This window comes from Falco naumanni, chromosome 10 (genome assembly GCF_017639655.2).
Source record: "Falco naumanni isolate bFalNau1 chromosome 10, bFalNau1.pat, whole genome shotgun sequence".
Classification (NCBI taxonomy): Eukaryota; Metazoa; Chordata; class Aves; order Falconiformes; family Falconidae; genus Falco; species Falco naumanni.
In genome coordinates, this window is record NC_054063.1 from 4,120,999 (window position 1) to 4,132,884 (window position 11,886).

At 52.7% G+C, this 11,886-nt stretch overlaps 1 protein-coding gene and 1 non-coding gene across 6 annotated transcripts in view; one reads left to right on the forward strand and one right to left on the reverse strand.

Moving 5' to 3' along the window:
• Positions 1-6,980, reverse strand: part of LOC121094654 (USP6 N-terminal-like protein) — an 82,725-nt gene extending 75,745 nt beyond the window's left edge. For 4 of the 5 annotated variants that reach the window (XM_040608582.1, XM_040608580.1, XM_040608581.1 and 1 more), the window contains exon 1: positions 6,904-6,960. The gene's annotated coding sequence lies outside the window, so the exon portion shown is untranslated. Of the gene's footprint in view, positions 1-6,903 lie in introns of all 5 variants that reach the window. The other variant, XM_040608579.1, reaches the window with a different exon arrangement.
• A 131-nt stretch (positions 6,981-7,111) lies between these two features.
• Positions 7,112-7,184, forward strand: TRNAA-AGC. Its single transcript has one exon. It is a non-coding gene; the product is annotated as a tRNA-Ala (tRNA).
• Positions 7,185-11,886: the final 4,702 nt, after the last annotated feature.

Consider the following 11,886-nt stretch of genomic DNA (forward strand, 5'->3'; position numbering starts at 1 on the left):
TCACCACAGAGGTACCAAAGCACAGCCATCAGGTCACCCCCAAACATCCCAAAGCTGAGCAGACAGAGTGCCACAAGGCCTCCAGCCACAAAAACTCAGAGAGGACCCGGACAAGCTGACTCCCTCATACCACAACACGGATCAGTGCCAAATCCAGTTCCTTGTGGCTTTTCCAGGGGCATTGTTAGGGCCCAGCGCTGAGGCAACATCGCTCACCAAACGTCGTGCTGTTCAAGGTGTCTCAGCACTGCTCAGCATCCTCAGTTCATGACCTGCAGAGCCTGCCATGGGATTTACACTATAAGCGCAAGACAGTCAGAAGGACAATGTTACCAGCCTCTACTTACTCAGCCTCTAGACATCTAGAGCAAACAGGCTTGGCATCTCCAGGAGGTCCAAGAGATGGTCCTACCAGCCCTGTCTCTAGGGAACAGAGTGATGGGCATCAGCCCGCAGCAGCTGAGGCCGTTCCTCCACAGCTGAGCTGGTACAGCTGCCTGCAAACTAGATGAGGATGCAGTTGTGGCTCAAAGATACTTCTGTAAAGAAGAAATTTAATGCCAGGCCCCCAAACTGTTGCACCAAGGTGGCAAGAAGGTGACTCAGCCCTGCACCTAGGCCAGAAGAGCCATAAAGCAATAAATGCTTTGCAGAGCAGGTACAGGTTTCCCTGTGAAATCCATGCAGCAAGTCAGGAAGCAGAGAAAATAGTGATGCTTTGAAACAACTTCAGGAACTTGATCTGGTTAACACTGTAATCAGCAGCCAAAACACACACAACGCTTCTGACCCACTTTATTACCACCCAAAGGAAACAAACATATTACATCCTCCCTGATAAGTCCCCCACATTCAAGCAAGGATGCTCTCACGACCAGTTTTGACTCACGGAACCGGGGAGGGGAGGGAAGAGAGAAACCATAAGAATAAGACACCAAAGGCACAACACTTCTCAAGAAACTGAATTTTTAAACATGCAGGTCGTTTTCTTACCAGCTCCCTCCTCGTCTGCTCTGTATTGAAATGTTTGACAACATACACAGTTCGCTATGGGTGCAACTTTGCACTGCCCAAGCCCAAACCAGATGTCAGAGCTATGAAAGCAGGAAAGGAGATGCTCAAAAAGTTCATCTTGGGAAGAGAAAGCCATGCTATTAAACTAAAACTTGAGTAGGCAGCTATGATGCAAATGGATAAAGCTTAAAATAAAAAAAAAAGGAAAAAAAGGGAAAAAAGCAAAAAGAAAGGCAAAAAAAAGGCCAAAAAAAATTGAAAACAAAAAGGCAATTGCACCAGCTCAAGACCGATAGCTGCATCCCCCCAGCATCCTGCCACCGTGGTGGCGAGCAGCAGCCGTGGCTCTCACACACCTGGTCAAGGCACCTGCCGGAGGTGTTTCCCCAGCAAACCCTGCAGCAGCCGGGGCAAGGCACGCGAAGCACGGCCCTCACTGGGCAGGGAACAGAACCGAAAGGAACGGGAGGCAGGAGATTTAAAAACTCCAGCCAGGAGGTGAGCCTCTGTGAGATTCTGCTGGTTTCTGGCAAGCGAGCTGCCCCAAAGCATGCGTGTAAAGCAGCCACACGTGGCCGCGCAGCTACTGCAGAGAGAAGAGATGCATGAGCGGGTTGCAGAGCGTGGACGGCTGCCCCAGCTGCTGCTCGGGCACCGGCAGAGCGTGCACCCCGCTTTGCTGAACAAGCAAACCTCCACCACACCTCTTGCAGGAGAGGGGCATCCACAAGCTGCTGAATACCTCAAGCATTTCTGAGCAAGGTGGGTGTAATTCTGCTGTCAGGATGCCGGCAGCACCCTAAGTCCTAAGGAGATCAATATTTGTACCGATGGACAGTTGGGCAAAGCTAGCATGATGGGGGCACGTGGGGGGCTGAGACCCCCCAGCACCTGCTTCCTCTTCATGGACCTTTCTCCCCCCCAGCCTTGGCCTGATGACAAGTTGTTTCCCCACAAGGAAAACCCTGCACTGAGCTCCAGAAGGTGGGAAAGCACCATGTTTGCTTCATTTTGGGGGCACCACAGCACCAGGGCTCGTCGGTGCTGTGAGCTCCCACCCTGCTGGATGCAAGTGCTCAGAAGCCCCTCTGCATAAAGCTGAACGGCGCCGGCTCCTGTGTTTAATTTCCAGGATCCCAGCCACAAGGAGAGCTAAAAATATCCCAATTAACCATTCCTTTTCAATGCAAGACTCACTGATGGTGCCACGGCTGTATTATACAACTGCAAACAGGAAGATGTGGTCTACAGAAAAAAAAAAAAAGAAAAAAAAAGAAAAAAAAAAGAAAAAAAAAAAGAAAAAAAAGAAATTGCACTGGGAAAACAGCTAACCAGGACAGCAATCTGGGACCTCACTGCTCAAAAATATGGAGGAGCTTGTGCTACTGGCAATTGTGGTGGCTAGCTCTGATGTCCTTGCAAGCCTGCTGGTGTAATATACATAGGGTATCATTTTTGCTTTGCGTTGATTACACAGGGTGAGCTCGCTCTGGCTAGATCCCATGCAAGCTGTCTCCTGAATCGGCTGGCTGCTCGGCTCGGCCATCCCCACATGTCAGAAGTTAAACAGGAAACTTATTCCTGGTAAAACCCGCTGCAAAGAGGCAGCTAGGCTCTGAAGCTAAGGATTTCTTCACATGCAGATTTAGCAGCAATTTTTTTTTTTTATCTCTGCCCCATCTCTATGCTGACACCTAGACTTTAAACATCGTCTGTGGGTTAATACAGGAGCACATTACTCACAGCGGCGCACCCAGGAGAACCAGCAAATCCTCTCCATTTGAGCCCCGGCATCAGCTTTACCCTGGAATTACATTTATCTCTCCGGCACTAGGCTCCCATTAATGGAATTACCAGGCAGGCTGCTTCAGACTTAACACTTGAGAGCGGCAGCCTGCAATGGCACCGCTCCAGCCTCAACCCGCAAAGCCGACACGCTTTCTCCATCCTCCAACGAGCTGCTGCCCTAATGAGCCTGACCCTGTGACGAGAGCCAGGGAAACAAAAGGAACAAACCCGAATTGTCCAGGGCAATCAATATCTTTCCAGGAACACGCAGGCCTCTTGCCAGCTCTCTCCCAACCCCAATTTAGCTCTCCCGCAGCACAGAGGGGGACGGCACGCGCAGGAGCAGCGCAGCAGGATGCTGAGCCGGGAAGCACAGCGGGATGCTCAAGCAGACACTCAGGGAGGGTGAATCTGCATCAGCCTCTCTGCAAATACCTGATGCTGAGGGTGTCAAAGCAAACCCACAGCTAAGGAGAGCACCCATCCACCTCGAAAATCAGAGAACAAGCACTCGAGCCTGAACAGTTGTTTCAGAAATGCCCACCGCTGTGTAAAATGGGGAGGCGTACCGTAGCAAACCAGCCAAGATCGCTAACCTCAGCATGGAAGATTATCTTGCACGTGCTAGAAAACTGCCTTCCATCATCACACAGCAGCTATTGCAGGGCCACGCCGAGCGGTTTGCAGCACGACGTGAACCAGTTCCTTAAACCACCCCTGAGCTACGCAATAAAATGGACAACTGGGAGTGCCACCGGCTGCCGAAAGCTAAAGGGGATGCAGCCAGCAACCTACTGCAAAGCTCCACCGACAGCACCGCAACTCAGCATCTCTGGGGGCTGTTCTTTGCACAGAGCAGCTGTAGGTTTGTTGAGATGGGTTGGTGGGGTTTTTTGCCAGTCACCTGCAGAGGGATTTCTCTGTCCTTGGCAGGGCAGGAGCGCAAGGAGAAAACAGATTCACCAGCACTCGAACGATGCTCACCCCAGGTATGGAGAGCCAGGTGCACAGCGCTGCCAAAGCAAGGAAAAGGCAGCAAGGGGAAAGCTGGTCTGCAGAGTATAGACGTGCCCTTACAACAGCTTGAGCTGCGGGAGCTGAACTCCTCTCTCCTGTGATTAACATGCCGGAGAGGAAAGCACAGGAATTACTCCAGCATGACTGCGAAGGACTAACAGGCTTTCAGCTCCAGAGTCTATCTTAACACGCACACTTTGGTGTGATTTTAATGCTAAAAAAAAAATAAATAAAAGGAAAAGAAAGTGGTTTTGCAGTGAGAAAAGATCCTGTACAAGCCCGTCATTGAAACCACCCAGGGAGCAGAGGAGGGAGGCTGTGGCTGATGAAGCCAGGCTGAAGGCAGTCCTCTCTTCCCCCTGCCCCTGCATTTGCTCTGCCAGTTGCTCGCAGCAACATAACGATTCAGGGAGGCAGACTGCCCCGTGACAGGAAAAACACATGTAACACCCAGGCGGTGAAACCTCACTCGCATCTGAGAGCATCTATGCAAAACCCAGCCTGAAACATTTTTTCCAGCTCCACAGCGTCGAGCTGATGTTTTGCAAAAGTGAGCTGGGGAAAGGCTACTGCTTGCATCTCAGGCGAGATTCACCAGCAGGAGATACTCTCAAGCATTTCCCTATTTTCTGGATATCAGAAGAAAAAAAAAAAAGAAGCCTATGGGCAAGATGATGGGGTCCTGCAGCTCAGGGCAATGTAAAAGAGACAGGAGGGCATCAGGAAAAGAAATGACACACGTGCAAGGCTCTTCAGCCTGGCACCCAGGGGTACAGCTTTGCTAAGAAAACGACTTTCTTTTTAAAAGAACGATAAAGGTAAGGAGGTGTCAGAATTATGAGTCAAGCTCTGAGATAAGAAATCATACTGCTGGCTGGGCGCGGCTGTTTGGACACTGTTGGGTTTTTTTTAAAAGATAACTGTGTCTTCCAGGACATGTTTGTTGGCCAATCTTCCCTCTGCTGACAAAAAAAAACAAGAAGGGAGCTCACAACCGTGAAAACAGTAGATGAAAGGTAGGACGGTTTCCGAAGAGCTGAGCTCATGCTTCACCAGCCCTTTAAAGTAAGGTGCAACGTATTAGTATGCCGAAAAGGACAAGAGAGGAGTAAATTTGAAAGCCCAAGCAGTTTGATAAATTATCATTCAGAGAAGCTATTAAGCAAACTCTGCAAGAGGCAGAGCCCATTCACAGACCAGAAGCTGTCAAGGAAAAGAAAGAAATAATTTTTAAAAATCTATTTCTCAGTTGTGAAACTGTTGATAGACAGGAGTATTTCATCACGAATTCAGGCTGGAGGAGGCTAGCTCAGCAAATGCATCCAGGAAAAGAAGTAACTTGTACATCAGAGGACAAACTAAGGCGAATCCCTCAGGAAGGGTGTAAAATTGAGCAGAGTGGGTTTGAATCCAACAGAACCCTGCCTTGAACACAGCCGAGGCAGAAGTACAAATGCAAGGCAGGAAAGCAAACCGTGTAAGGCACCCAGGAGCCCGACGGTGCGAGCGCCACAGCAGGTCCCATCGCTCTCTCCCAACTTCCCCGCTGCTCAGGGAATTGCTGTAACCTGGGGACAGGCATCCCTGGGGACAGGCATCCCTGGGGACAGGCATCCCTGCCTGCTCAGCCCAGGACTTTGCAAGGTGTTAAGCAACCACCACCGAGGTTATACAACAGAAGGGATTTTGTAATCCCTTTGGTTTAGAAAGCATTTTGCACAGGCCTTCACTGCCGTTCGGGTTTGCCTTCTCTTATTCAAGAACATCAGAGGGCGAGAAAAGTGACCGAGCACGAGGTAAGGCATTTACCAGGACAGGTTTCTAACTAAACCCTGGACACGCCGCTGAACACAGCTCCACATTGGTGCGTCAAGCCCATTAGCAGCCTCCTCTTCCTCACACTGTGCTGGCAGAGAAAGGTCCTGACATTCCCCCCGGCTTTGCCAGGCAGGCTCTGACGGAGCGCATCCCGCTTTCCCACCAAAGGCAGGGTACTGGCTCCCGGCCAGCCGGCGCAGCCCCCCCAAAGCTCCAGCACATCCCCAGCCACCACTTCAACCGCTGCCCAAAGCCCCCCGCTCCAGACCCCGCGCCTCCTCCTTCCTCATCCAGCTGGGAGACGCTGCGCTGAACTCCCGCTGGAGCGCAAAATAAAGGGAAACATTTCTTGAGGGAAAAGCCCCCCCCCCCCCCCCGTTCACCACGGTGCCACATGTCACTTGTGGGGGTGCTGTCATTACAGGAGGCAGCACAAGGCAAGCGGGGGGCAACTGCAAGCAGCAGGTTCCCTAACCCCCTCCAGCCGCCCCCGCCACCCGCAGGGACCAAACCGGGGCGTCCCACTGGTGCTGCCAGCTGCGTCCCAGGCTGTGGGGGCTGGGGGAGCTGGGGGTCCCCGCTGACCCTGCGTACCCAGGCTGCAGCCGTGCCAGCCGGTGTGTCCCCGGGAGCGGTGGCGCCGGGGACCCCCGGGAGCACGCCTGGCTGCTGGCAAGGCCAGGCCGCCCCGAAGAACAGCCAGGGCCATCAAGGGCAGCTCCTGTGCTGCTTCGGGGCGGGGGGAACACACGACGCACAGGGTAGCACCTGGTTTTGTTGTTGTTTCGCTCTGCTTTGACCTCAGTGCAGCCCCCCCACGGCTCAAAGGGCTGCCCCAGCCGCTGCCGGGTGCGCAGCCCCATACCCTGCGCCCCCCCATCCCTTTGCAGCCCTTCGCCCCACAAAATGCCCCCCGCAGCCCCCCCTGGGCCCCCACCCCTGCAGCCCCGCACCCCCCCATGCCTTCCCACCACAGAGCGCCGGCAAACGCCCAGCTGCCCCTTGCAGCCCCCCCATGAGCACACAGCCTTTTTCACCCACACCCCCCGCGGTGCCCCCGGGTACGCAGCTCTCTGCACACAGCCCCGCGACGCCCACAGCCCTCCGCACCCCCCATGCCCCCAGGCACATGCCCTTTGCGACCCCCCGCCCCGCCCGCCGCTTCCCCACGCACGCTCCCCTCAGCGCCGCGCACGCCCGTGCCCCTCACCCCCCCCGTGCCCCTCACCCCTTCCCTGCCCCCTCCCGGCCCCCGCCGCCACGCACCGGCCGCTCCGCGCCCCTCCGCTCCTCACCGCGGGCGGGCGCATCTCCCGCCCCGCCGCGCGTCCCCCCGCGCGCCGCCGCCGAGCCCCGGCCGGCGCGCTCCCGCGCAGGCGCACTGCCACCCCGCGCGGGACGGGGGGCGGCCGGCGCCGCCCAGCTTCTCGCGAGAAGAGAATAGAGCAGAGCCGGCAGAGAGTGACTGGAAGGAGGGGAATTAGCTCAAATGGTAGAGCGCTCGCTTAGCATGCGAGAGGTAGCGGGATCGATGCCCGCATTCTCCACATGCTTTTGTGCCTCAGGCCGCAGCTCTCTATCCTTTGGCGATTCAGCAATGCGTTTTCCTTTTTTCTTAAAAATTCCTTACGTTCTTATTTACTTCCTTAAAACTCCTAAAGACACATTTTACCAATTCACCAATGTATTTTCCTTTTTTTAAAAAAAATCCTTAATTTCTTATTTACTTCCTTAAAACTCCTAAAAATACATTTACCAATTCACCAATATGTCTTCCTTTTTTAAAAAATTTCCTTACATTCTTATTTACTTCCTTAAAACTCCTAAAGATACATTTTACCGACTCACCAATGTATTTTCCTTTTTAAAAAAAAATTCCTTACATTCTTAATTACTTCCTTAAAACTCCTAAAGATACATTTTACCGATTCACCAATGTATTTTCCTTTTTTAAAAAATTTCCTTATATTCTTATTTACTTCCTTAAAACTCCTAAAGATACATTCACCTAACCTGTGCTTAGGGCAAGCTGAGTGCTGACTGTAGCCTCCACAGCACGGCCCAATGCGTTTTCCTTTTTTTTAAAAAATTCCTTAAGTTCTTATTTACTTCCTTAAAACTCCTAAAGATACATTCATTCACCTAACCCGTGCTCAAGGCGAGCGGCGCGCTGACTGCAGCCTGCACAGCATGGCGATCAGTTATTTTGCTTTTTCATTTAATATTGGACAAGGCAGCAGACCCGCCGCCTCCGGTGCTTCCCACGGCCGCAGCCCTCACCTCCTCATCCCACCCAGGAGCATCCTCCCTCTCCCAGGCGCCTCCAACAGACCCCAAGCACCCGTTTGCCTTGAGTAATTTTGAGAAGGAAGCAAAACACCTCAAGGAGCCATCGAGGCATGCGCTGTCAACTCAACAAACTGACAAGATTTTGCCCAGCAAATTTATCCAGGTGCAAAGTTCAGGCAAACGTTCAAATTCTTCATGTTCTGCTATTATTTTACTGCAACACGCCAGAAGGAACAATCAAAAGCTTCAAAGAGAGGAAGTTTTAAAAACAGAAGGTGTGTCATGAAGAGAACCCAATCCCATAGGAATACACTCGGTTGGCGTTTCCATCCCTGTCACACACTTAACTGGCACCCAAAGGTGGAAAGCAATTCTGCGCGCTTTTTCCCGTTACGTGCATGAGGAAACGATCGTCCTGACAAATCCAGATGGTGAGGAGTGGAATTCAGCTTTCCAGCTGCTCGCAGCCCCCAGCCTACACCGCAGCAAGCTGCAGCCCCCCTGCCCCACGCGCTGGCAGCCGGCCTGGGCCAGGGTCCCCCCCTGCGGGGCACGTGCCGAAGCCCTGGCTTGGCTGCGGGGGGCAGAGACCTGGCCCCCAGCCCACGCTCTGACATCCCAGAGGGCTTCCCAGCGTGTTCCTCGCATGCCCAAGCAAGGACCTGGGGCATGGTGGAAAACATCGGCGGGTGCCTTCCAGACCGACCAAGCCCTTCTGCAGCATCCTTCCCTTCAACCGCATCTTCAGAAAGAGTAAGAAGCCTTAATATTACTGCACCTCCTTTAAAAGAGAATAATTTTTTTGGTCTGAATAAATCTCAGGTGCGGAGATTTTTGCAGAGCAGCTCTACTTAGCTATGGTCTTTCTGTGCATCCATAGCCGTGCCGTGGTCCTGGCTATCTTACTTTTTAACTCTTGCAGGTCTCTGAAAGTCCTTCTAACCCCACTGCCCTTCCTCATAGGCAGCATGGGTGTTTAAATTAGACAATTCCCAATTAATTCCCAACAGCCCAAGGAAGAAACAGATTGAAGTGAGGATGCAGTGGTTTTTCAAAGTAATTATTTGGCACAAATGCCCATGAATTCTCATCGGTAGTCTCATGGATGCTAGAGGGAGATGTCTCCATTGGCAGCAGACATCTACCAGTCCCTCCTGGAAAACGGCGATGGTAACATGCAAACTGAAGTCTGAAAAACAGATGAGCGTTTGGTTACTGGGGTTGAAGATTCCGTTCTTGCCTTTTCAAGCTGATTTACACTCAGGCTCCTGAGTCCCAGACAAACTCATGAAATGACCAGCTGTCGCTACAATGGCCTTCAAAGCTCCAGCAGACGGATCAAGCCTTCCCATGCAGCAGGATGGAACGGGAAAGCGAAATCCGTCGCGGTCTCCCATTTCATCAGCTGCCACGCAGCTGGCGTGGAGAGACCATGCAGTGAAGTACAGCTGTGCCCGCGGCCCTGTCCTCTCATTTTCCCCTCTACCTTCAGCCTCTTCTCAGCCCTCAGCCCCTGCGATTCCTTGGTGACCATGGGCAACCTGGGGAGGATGGAAAACATGAGGGCGAGCCGTAAACTGGTCAGACTGGTGCTGCATCGCCCTCTGCAGACTGGCAGGCAGCAGCTGCCACGGGTTGAGGCAGAAGATGCCGAAGAAAAGCAGGTTTGGGTGAAAAATTGCCCTGAAGTTCCTTTTTTCTGCAGGTCAGTGCAGTGCAGTCGTTGGCGAACACGTCTGGAAAATCCCATTTTCTTGGGGCCCCATTTTCACTGGACCCACGGTGAAAGACTGTACACACAGGGATAAAATATCATGCGTATGCTTACAGCACTATTTCATTATAATGATTCCCACCCCCTGAAAAAATAAAACCAGCGTGAAATGAAGAGACCAGCTTTTCTTTTACAAGAACAAGATGACCACATCAGAACAGCTAAAAATTCCTCCCTTAAGGCTTTCTTGTGGGAATCTGTAACGAGCTACCACAGTATGGAGCATCCATATGTGTGCGTGCACACATGCAAGTCAGGGTGAGCATTTGCCTGTATTTGCCGAGGAGCCCAAAGCTTGCTTGGCCACCCTGCAGCTCCCAACTGCAGGCTACCACCATCTGTTTATTGATCTCCCTTTTTTTGTTTTTGTCCTCCCAAGGCATCAGCCAGGCCACAGTGTTGGGTTCTCTGCTCCGGCTCCAAAGATGCTTTCACTCCCCAGTGCTTTATCAGCCCTCTGGCTCTTCAGGAATGACCCAAATTTTGCATTTCCTCCCCCTTTACAAAGCCTTACTCAAGTCGCACACAAGCCCAAGGAGCAAATGGCTTCCAGCAATGGATCAAGCAGGAATTAAAACAAGGCTCTCAGCGCAACAAATGGAGCTGAGCACATGCTTGCCACTGGCTGTTCCAATTGCCACAGCTGAATTTATGTAACAAATTCCCTGGTAGGCATTGCATGGTCAAGTTAGCAAAAGAGCTGTCTGTCACTACCCTGAAAATTTTATTGCTTTTAATTGCAGTTAAGAATATGCACAGAGGCATCATGAGAGCAGAGAAGACAGAACGGGAAACTGCTAGAGAGGGAAAAAGGAATGCTTTCAGCTTATGCTAAATGAGCTTAATCTAAGTATCCTTTTGTAAGTTTGTTCTGGGGTTATGTGGGTAAATATAGTTTTAAAATGAAGTCACCTTAAATGCAGAGACACATCTTAACTTCCCCAGCCCCCAGGACACAAGACCTGGGGTGGTGTGTCGGTGGCAGCCGTGCCACAAGCGCAGGGTGAGGCGGGTGGCACCGAGCTCTCCCTCCCCGGTACAAAGGCCAGAGGAGAGGGAAGCCCTCAGAAAAAAGGGAGATGAATTTGATTGACCTCAGAAAGGAGATGAGGAAATGCTGATAAAGAAGAAGGGAACACAGGGCGCGTGTCACCGTCAGGCTCCTCAGGAAGCCCAAGCTGAGTCAGTGTGGACGCCCAAATGGACGCGCCTTCCGCGCCAAGAGCCTGCCACGGCTGCCGTGGAAAGACACACGCCTGCGTTTCTCACCACTGTTTGCTGGTGGCTTCCCCAGCCCATTTGGCACAGTTTCTTCTGGACCTGTGTGTACCTTGGTGAGTGGGACAGCCTGGTCCTACTTGCTGGGGAAAGGGCGATAGCTTTTCCACAAGATGCCTTTTGCTGTCCCCCACAGCGAGGGCAGCCAAAGGGACAACAGGGAGAAGCTGGTAACATCTTGGCGTGGCTACCGGCTTGTAAATCTGGCTTTTCACCAGCACAGCCCAGCCTGCAGCGGGTGCTTTGCCCCGGGCAGGAGCTCTAGAGAAGATCTGTGTGACGTAAACCGCTCTGCAACCTCTAACAAACACTGCTAGACTTTGTCCTTTGGAGACTCCTGACGCCGGGAGGGGAGCAGCCAGGTGCTGGCAGGGGCTGGGTAGGGAATGACGCTTTGCCCGTGGGGCTGAATGACGGGCACCCGATTCCAAATTGCCTGGCAGACCAGGGATGGTGCAACCACCTGCCCCCGTCCACTTACTTCCTAACACTAGTGGTCTTCCCGAGAGCATCAGGCTAAGCAAGAAGGGCCGAGACCCCCTTCCCTGGCTGCAGCACCCTTGCCCACCCCCCTGGCAAGCCCTGAAGCCAGAAGCTCGTGCCACCCGAAGCTCGGACTGGGGCTCAGCAGGTTTCAGATCAGAGCCAGGGGCACAAGGACTGTCCCGGCAACCCCTTTAAGTGGACGATCCTGCCTTTCCTTGGGAGGGAATGGGGAAGAGGTGTGCCCCTGGCACTTGGCTCTCTTCTGGGCAGTAGGAAAGGTGGGGGTTAGCTCTCTGAGCTCTTCTGGTGGTCGGTTCCCATCTCCTCCAGAAGAAGCATAATAAAAGGCAACTGGAGTGGGGGGTGGGGGAGAACCTCTCGTGTTCCCCTGGGGGTGCAACATGGGCTGTGCTTCCCTGCTT